This window comes from Scylla paramamosain, chromosome 17 (assembly GCF_035594125.1).
Source record: "Scylla paramamosain isolate STU-SP2022 chromosome 17, ASM3559412v1, whole genome shotgun sequence".
Lineage (NCBI taxonomy): Eukaryota > Metazoa > Arthropoda > Malacostraca > Decapoda > Portunidae > Scylla > Scylla paramamosain.
Window position 1 is genome coordinate 14222760 of NC_087167.1, and position 9741 is coordinate 14232500.

Sequence of the window (9741 nt, forward strand, 5' to 3'; positions counted from 1 at the left end):
AAGAAATACTAAAAAAGATTTTCAGGGCAGCTTTCTTATTTTGACAAAATTAATGGTGGTACACCAATGTGTTTTCAAAAATATCATTCATTTTGCGAAGGGAAAGGCAACCGTATCCGTTTTTAATAACAAACACCTTCTTAAGTTGAACTGACTGGACTGCTATCAAGCAAATGCACTATGTGGCACTAAAAGTGAAAACTTAAAATTTAGACATGTATAGCATGGCACAGGAAAGAAGAGAGGTTGCTAAGACAGCTATAATGTAGTCTTAACACTATGGAAACTTAACAGGAGTAGTTTAGTATTATATCATTATTATTATTATTATTATTATTATTATTATTATTATTATTATTATTATTATCAATATTATTATCATCATCATCACCACCACCACCACCACTACATGCGTCATTATCCAGCAAATAATGACCTATGCACATCCTCTTCACCTTTTTTTTTCTATTCCTTATGATTTTGTTCTTTACAGCACTACTAAAAAAAAATAGATACAAGAATTAATCATCCTACACACATTCCTGACAATTAACTAAATATTTGCACTACTATATATGGTTAAATGACCATAATTCTACATTATAAACCTCCTTATTGACTCAGCATTGAGTTTATTGTAGTCATCTACCGCTATCATAATTTATTCCACTCTTTTAAAATCTTACCTAATCAAACTTGAATTTGTTACTTCTTATCCCATCCTGATTAATGACCGTATGGATATTGTCTATGGACCTATTATATTAACAAACATGTCACATTACCAGCATGTAGTACATCACATTCACATACCCACACAAACACAGTAAAGCACAAAAAAGTATTCATACCTGGGATTTTCAAGGAATACGTAATGCAAAATAATGACAATTAAATGCTCACCTGTACTGGGCATTAATGTAACAGAGACCTGATTCATTCTAGATTTAAAAACAAATTTGTGTAACTTGCATTATATATATATATATATATATATATATATATATATATATATATATATATATATATATATATATATATATATATATATATATATATACACACACACACACACACACACACACACACACACACACACTGATTAAATATTATCCTGTGAAATGTTTAAAACGATGCTTGACAACTCTTTAGTGACTGCAGAGGTTGTCAACATGCTGAGTTGCTAAATAATAATTCCTACAATTCAATGGTATCAGGTTATCAAAGTTGGTAGTTGAACAGTAGTAGTGATTACTACACTGCCTTGCTTACCAAATACTGCAGCTGGTGCAAATGACAACAAAATTTCATTTACTGTACTAAGTACCTATAAATTTTTAATAATACCATGCCTGGCATTGATATCATGATACTGAAAACAAAAGTATATCTTCTACTTTGAGTATTTTTTTTTTAATTTGCCATTAGCTAACTAACAATTAACTAAATATTTGTACTACTATATCTGGTTAAATGACCATGGCAGATACTGGAGCTCTAAATAACATATATAGATAGCTGTGTTGTACTCTGGCAAACACTTTCCTTAACTCAACAATATTTAGCAAAGGAGAGACTGGCATCCTGATCTGTTACAATTCTGAAAACATTATTTTGATATTCTATTTCTAACAAGACTTATTCTAAGCTGATTTTGTCAATGTATTTACAGATGAAAATCCCATAAAACAAAACACACACACACAAAGAATCCTCACTGCAGAATAAAAGCTTTGTTAACTGTACAAGATCATAATGAAAAAGGCAAGGTAAATGGCATTTAAAGATTCTCACACTAACAACTCTTACAAGGATGTATTTTCAGATACAGATTAAATACCTATCAAATATGATTTGATTTTAAGCCATTAGCTTCATGCAATAATTCATGGCAGATCTTAAACTCTGTTTATGGGTAATTTAGCTAAATTATTAAGTTTATGCATCTGAAAAATTGCAATAAAACAAAAGCACTTTAAGGGGAAGGATCACACACACACACACACACACACACACACACACACACACACACACACACTTTATATGATTGCAAACAGAATGCATTAATCATTAGCTTAAGCTAGAAAGCAGCCCCACAGGTTTTGCCATAAAAATTTCAATACATACCCAACGTCGTCGTTTTCGCTGAAAAGAGAGAACGTTGTGTCAGGATGTGAGAAGTAAATCTTAAAAATAGGTATGGTTAAAAAATCTAGAGTACATAACCTCAAGACAATCTTGGAAAAGATGGGGTGGGAGTCAGTGAAATCCATGAGAAAGGTTCTTCAAAAGGTCAATTATTTAATCCAACTTCTAAATACCTAGGTTATAATAGAAATTCTTGGGAAACAACCTCTAATAACAATGGAACTTTTATTACTGGGAAAATATAGACTATACATTTTCATTTTCTTAAGTTCACATGCTAAACCCTGAAAACAAATCTTAAATTCAAATTTCCAATTTACTTGAATAAAATTTAGAGCCCAATTAACCAACTTAAATTATTCACTATAATCAATACACACTAATCATAATTCAGTCCCTAATGATATATATGTATATAGACTACACATCACTCTACCTTCAGGATGAAAATTTACAATGTCTTAGTATCAGCATATGCCACTGATAGTGGTATCACACCTAACACATGTTCACATTCAAACCTTAACAGACCCCATGTCCAACTTGTTAACCTACACACAATTTTTTCAAGTCATCTCAAAAAAGTTCAAAATACTCTTTTTCCATAAAACATTCATTCCATAGACACACATGCCTAAGCTATTTTCCTCCTTGTTTAAATCAGTAATGTAAAAAAAAATAATGTTGATATTGCAATTCTGACTTTTTGATTATCCCATAAAAGCATACTGCCCATCATAGTACACATGGCTAAAAGAATTCTGATAATGAAGATTTTCAATTAACCTAACTGTTCTAAGTGTTGCAAGGCATATGCACACTAATCTTCCTAAGATAGTGCTTCTAAGTAGGTTAATTAATGTACATATATAAATTTAGTCTAAATGTTTAAATATCAAAACAATGCCCTAGGTCCAACAAAAATTTGCTTCTATGCAACTTGTGTTGAAGACAATGTGGGACGTGGTTCAGGTCATTTGCTACATAGACATACTCCAACACCCACAGAGGCCTCGCTGAAAGCTTTGGTTTCACCTCGGTCATAGCTGAAATCTTTAACTAATTTTGAACTCACACATTTACTGAGATATGATGAAACAATCACAGATATATTTTACTATTGGCAAAATAATGAAGGAATTTCATTACTTTCAGTTCAAGAAATTAAAATTTCTTATTGCTGCAAATATTCATTATCTCATCTTCAGTAAATCATAAAAAAAAAAATAAATAAATAAAAAACTGTCTTACACCAATTTCATTTCATTAGTTACATCCCATGAAGTTTGTTCACTTCACCTTTCCTGCCTACTGATTCATCTATTCTTAATGCTTCTGAGGTGTGTCTCAGATGGTCCTTAATCACATTTCCATCCCAAACAAAGTTCTATGGTGCATCTCTGATGAAGTGTGAGATGAGAAGCCTTCTAAATTAAATAAGATAGTTTTCTATCATCAGCATATCAGCTATTTCTCTCTCATCGCTAACTTGAACTGCCACTTCAAACAACTGCAGCAATGACAAATGTGGTAGGTGGTTTATTAAGCGGAGATGACAGCACATGATGTGCCAAGAGTCACCAAGCAGTCTTATTCCATTTACCTATTTAGCAGAATTACATGTTTATTTTAAAAAGAAAGTTAATAATATTCACCTTTCAAGTTAAGTGATATATAAACTCACAGTAACTTGTATAAAGAAATTATAATTACTCATGGAAATATATACCAAAGGTCTTGCTTTGCTTAGGGTATCCTTTACTGCAACCCACACTCAACACCAAAATTAATTGAAAAAAATAAATAAAGTATAAATAAATAAATAAATAAATAAATAAATAAATAAATAAATAAATAAATAAATAATAATAACTACAACACAAAGAATATAGAGAAAGGCAAACTTCAGAGGTCTGGTCCCAATTACTTCTATTTCTAATATAATACAAGTGCCAACAACTATAGTAAGTAATTTTCAACCCATTTTCATACCAATACTACAGTAACAGCCTGTTGCAATATGCCAACACATCACAAATAAAGTAATTTCCATAGTATGGCAAGCCAAAATGCAATGAGATCATAATGACAAGCAGTGCAATCTATTAAGTAGCTTAATTTCCTAAATTAGAAACTGATAGCAGTCATCTTTACATGTGTGATTTTCCTGTCTTCATATTGTTTTAGAGTTTCTTATTGTCTCAAGCACAGTCTTCTCCATGTATTTTTGTTACACAGCCATTTTAACTTGATCTTGGCCTTCCTCTTCTTATTTGTTCATTCACCTCCACAATCTCTGTGATGGGTGGTTACATGCCACAGTCCTAGACTCATAATTGAAATGGTTCAAGTTTAATCCTATAGCTCATGATAGTTTCTTGGTAACCACAATCATTTCATCATTATAAATTTATGGTAACTAACTATTCCATGGCAGATTAGTGCAGCTGGTGTCCACCACAACCAGCTTAACAATGTTACTACTTGCCCATGAATTTGTAAGACTGGACATTCTCTTATTATAAATAAAATCGTAAATTAAGTGAACCCTCATTCATTATAGATAAAATCGTAAATTACATAAACCTTCATTCCCCCTTCATAGCATTACAATTTATAGAAATCAGTTACTTGCCTACTCCAGAGCCATCTCAGTCTTCACTGTACTGTGGCTAGTAAACTAAGGAACCCCATCAACTGAAGCTGACAACATACAAATAAATTTTGCTAGGAGAGAGAAAAAAAAGTTACCAATAATATATAAATTATTAAAAGGCTGCAACACAGAAAAGCATCTAAAATAAAAGTAGGATTGGAAGCATATACTACAGTTGCAAGTGATGTAAGCACTCACTTCCATCTCATTAAAAGCCTTCAAGCCCATGGTGGGTGACATCCCTTGCTGTGAGACACAGGGCCACTGTAACATCTCCGTTTCAATGGTTTACTTCACTGAAGTTTCCCTTAGTAACCATTTATTGACTTGACTAACTCAAAAGAAGGATGCACTGCTGGGTGAACTGTGTTTCAAATGCCCAGGCCTGGGTTTGAACCAGGGCGTGCAGATTCATAGCCACGTGTGCTAGCCACTGCATAGTGGAGATGCCTTCTAAACCAAAGACCAACATGAAAATCTCAAACCAGAAGCCAGTGGGCTCCTTTATATAAAACATCTTGAATCTCCGAGAAAACTTTTAAACAAGCACCACACTACTGATAAAGTAACTCATTATGAACTTGTCATAACAATCACAATCTTTTAACTTACTACCATGAAGTGCTTTTTCATCAAAGACCAAAACCTCATCTTAATTTAAACCTAAATTCATAACACCGGCATTCCTAATACAACACTTCCCATTTCTCAAATAATTTGCATATCAATGATAATACTGTTTAGGTAACAATATTACCAACTAAACAGTAACGCTGTTAATGACTGATGCTTTGATTCACTGAAAAATCTATGTATTCCTGTCTTGTTCAGGCCAATGCAACCAATTAATGTTGTATTCCAACTTACACTGTATTCCTACCTAAACTTATAAAAACAGATTATCAAAGTAGAAGTTATCTAGTACCATATATTACAATTATTTAGTCTTAGTAGGAATGGAGTAAATCTACTGGATCTCAAAATATCATAGCAAAACAGAATAAACAGAAAGTATCAGTCAATGGCAAGTGTTAACTTGTTTGTATGTCCTCAAGTGGCATAATTAATGTGAAAGAGATTCCTTGTTCCCTATTACTGAAAATCATGAGTTGATGAAAGATCGTAACTATTTTCCTCATTTCACTTTACTGTTACTCAAAATCTGTTACCAACAACATACTGTGGTATGAATTCATTTTTAAATCTGCTATATATCCCTGGTCCTTGCCTGAAACTACAGGTCTGTTAAAATAAAACAGGAGTCATGTCACAACAAAATAACATATATAGAGAAAATGACCAGGAGAGAGAGAGAGAGAGAGAGAGAGAGAGAGAGAGAGAGAGAGAGAGAGAGAGAGAGAGAGAGAGAGAGAGAGAGAGAGAGAGAGAGAAACCTATAAGATCTGGTGGGCTACAGGAGGTAGAATTGTGTTTCAAGTGTTCATTTTTTTTTTTTTTCTGAGGTAAGCATAAGAAACTTTTCCAACAAAAGCTCCTATATATTAAATTCTCAATCAACTGCAAAAAATATATGGGAGGAAATGAATATGTGAGAGAGAGGACAACAAATTTCAACTGATTCTGAGTAAAACAAACTTTCTTGCATAAAAATCTGCAGAATGCACAGCCTACAGATAAGTTGAGAGGTGGACTGCTAGTTCTGTTCAGTACAGCAATTAATTTTTTGCTAATGCACCTCTGGCCACAAGCCTTCCCAGATCCTAAACAAGAATCTATCCTGATCAGTCAATCCAAACCTCATACCATCCCATCTTGTGGGAAAAGGGGAAGAAAGTTGTTACAACCTACAGGAGACAGCATCACACAGTAATACTTATAGCATGTTAATTTACCAGTACATGTAATTATAAAAGGCAAAACAACTGCTACTGTGCATGTCCAATTTAAATAAACATACAATTCTATTCTGAGATTCAGGTACACGTACATTCTTGCATCCACCAATAAGTATAATAATAACTGAAAAAAAATAAAGAGCTACTTCAACATTGGTTAAGTACTGTATATATGAAAATATCAAATATATATTTCCTACATTTATCATAATCTTGAATAATGAATAATGTATGAATAATGTAATAAGTAAATCAATGATAAACATTAGCAGTTTTTGGTGGAGCAGATATTTAAAAACATCTAATAAAATAAAAAGAATCACAAAGATAATGATGAGTAACAGACACGCTCTACAGAAGCTTGTTTCCAAATATTATATAATCAACGTACACTGTAAGAAGTGCATGGTTAGTCCATTCAACTGTCAGCCAAGTTACAATGTATGGTAGTCAATTCAGGAATAATCCAGAAATAATAACATTTCCCAGAAAAAAAAAAAAAAAAAAAAAAAGCTGCCAACAATGAACTACACACACTGGAGATCCAAGCAAGGAAGTGCCCAAGGCAGTGAGATGCTCAATAGCCAAGGCTGTGGAGCAGAGATCAAATAACTCTGAGAGATCTGTGTTATTTCTGCAACTTTACTCCAAAGCATCTTAAGGAGCACAGCTCCATATGAATGACTCGTGTCTTGTAGTATAGATATCCCAATTTAAAAAGTTCAAGGTTGAAAGAGGGAAAGGCCTGGGAAACAGATGCATTAGATAAACTAGGTGACATTACAAGATTCTGATCTATAATCTCTGCAATAAACCTGAACTTAACTGAAGATACTCAACATAAAAGTGCCAAGATGGGCCCCATACCGTTTCTCCCTTTGTTCGATAGGCTGTAAAATTTTAAACAAATTTAACGCAGCTAAGCAGATATTAATTAAAAATTCCTCTAGTTCTAATGCACTAAAAATAAAAGATTTAAGTCTATATAAACTAACAGTGATATGTGTTAAACTGATAACATCAGCTCAAAATCCTTTCCACAAAAATAAAAACACATTAACATTATAAATTAACTTCATTGTGTCAGTGACCTGATATAAATTAAGTCTTCAAACAATATACCTTAACACTATAGCAGTGCAGTATGTGTTTCAAGATATTACCTAACAGTGCATATAGGTACAGCTTTCAGTGCTTACACATATACAATTTCAGAGATTATTCTTGGTATTATTTTGTGGACAACCTTTAAGCAACAGAAGTCAGCATAAATGGAGGTGATAGATAATTCCCCTTTAAAACATTACTTGTGGTCTCCAGAGATGATAATGCTTTAGAAGCTGAACTCGGACATAATTTTCCTACTATTACATACTTAGAAAAGCATCAAGAGCACCTGATCCTAACATATGACTAACTTTATTTCATGACAATTATGCTTTGAATGCAATGTAGTTAACAAACAAGATGTCCATCATCTTCAGTGAACGAACAATGATGTACATAATTTTATAAAATTTACTGATATGTAAGCTAAAATCAACAATTCCTCTATTACCTTTTTGTTCCTATATTGTGTATGATAGGACACTAGTATTACTGACGATAATAATTCACTACAAAACTATCCATCATACTGAGTTACGTGATGATGAAAAGAATGTTATGCCTAATTCTTGATATAGTAAACTATAATGGAAATCAGTTACCACTTCACCAGTTTTTTAAAGGGATATATTTTTTTTCATAACTCAAAAGTATATCTAGTCAATAGAAGATGCATCTTGACATACTTCAAAAATGCATGAGTCCACAATTTTCAAATAAAAGCCAAGGGCCACAGATTAAAGCAAGTGTCAAAGATTCCAATAAAAGAAAATGTTCCATCTATTAGAAGTAATTAAGTAATATTGGCAACTGTTAGCCATAAAACATCAACAAATATTTTCAAAATATACTTCAAGGCTGTGACCTTTCAAATGTTTTCCCGAAAAACTGGATGCCAATTCAAATTATAGGAATGTAGTTTTACAGATAATTGTTCCTATACCTGGAAAAAGTTGTGGTGATATATACTTTAAACACCTAAAGAATATGAACATTTATGCTGAATACTGTTTTTGCTGCAACAAGTTATCGTCAAGGATTGTGTCACTCAGTTTCATGACTCCTTGACATTTTATTGCAATGTGACAAACAATCCTGCTCTGAACACTAGAAAAAAAATCAATAAAAAAGTCTGACTCATTAAACACCATTTTAAACTTTTATTTCAACAATACAGCCTTCCTTTCAAGCCCCATCAACAGTAATGATGAAGGGAAAAAAAAAATCACTAACTACACTATAAAGATAACCATAAAAAAAATTGAAATAACTGGGATAATACATTACTACTACTACTACATCCTTAAAATGCTTTAGCTGTGATAAGAACCTCCAGGAAAATCGGATAATTAACTCTACGCACAGCTCCCGTGTACCTCAGCCCAGTGTCTACTTTGCTACACTGGTATTGCGTATCCACGTGTGCTAACCACCAAAACCCAGCGTCCCCCTTGACCCGATGAGGGCTCCATGACACCTTTAAGTCTAGCTGCAGACCTTTCATCGTCTCGGCAGCCCTCACACACACCACACCGTGCAGGTCTGCTGGTCCCCCCTAGCCCCCACCAAGCCAAGCCAATGCCCTCACCACGCCTCGGGTACAACTGCCCAGACACCAAGCTCGGCTGATTATTAACACCGATGCTGCATTATACAGTGCTACTCTTCACGTGCGTCACCTCAAATGATGCGATTAGATAATACGATAAATTTATGGGGCGTGAGTAATCGGACATAGTAAAAATGGATACTGCTGCACATGAACTGCCACGTGTAGGCCTGCTAACTCCCTGCAGCTTCCCCGGTATGTCTTAGAGATCTGAATAGTGCTAGAATTCACGTGCCATGCCGCCTGGAAACATCCGTTTCAGGACAAAGGTGCACCGCCATTGGCATAGCTTGGCTTGGGTTGGCAGCCATATTCTCAGCCAAGCCCTGGTGACCCCTACCTAGAATTTCCATGGTTTTAAACCA

The 9741-nt window shown here is 33.8% G+C and overlaps 1 protein-coding gene across 2 annotated transcripts in view; it reads right to left on the reverse strand.

Moving 5' to 3' along the window:
• Nucleotides 1–9741, reverse strand: part of LOC135108502 (uncharacterized) — a 96684-nt gene that overhangs the window by 86258 nt on the left and 685 nt on the right. For both annotated transcript variants that reach the window (XR_010272311.1, XM_064019587.1), the window contains exon 2: nt 2128–2145. The gene's annotated coding sequence lies outside the window, so the exon portion shown is untranslated. The remainder of the gene's footprint in view (nt 1–2127; nt 2146–9741) is intronic.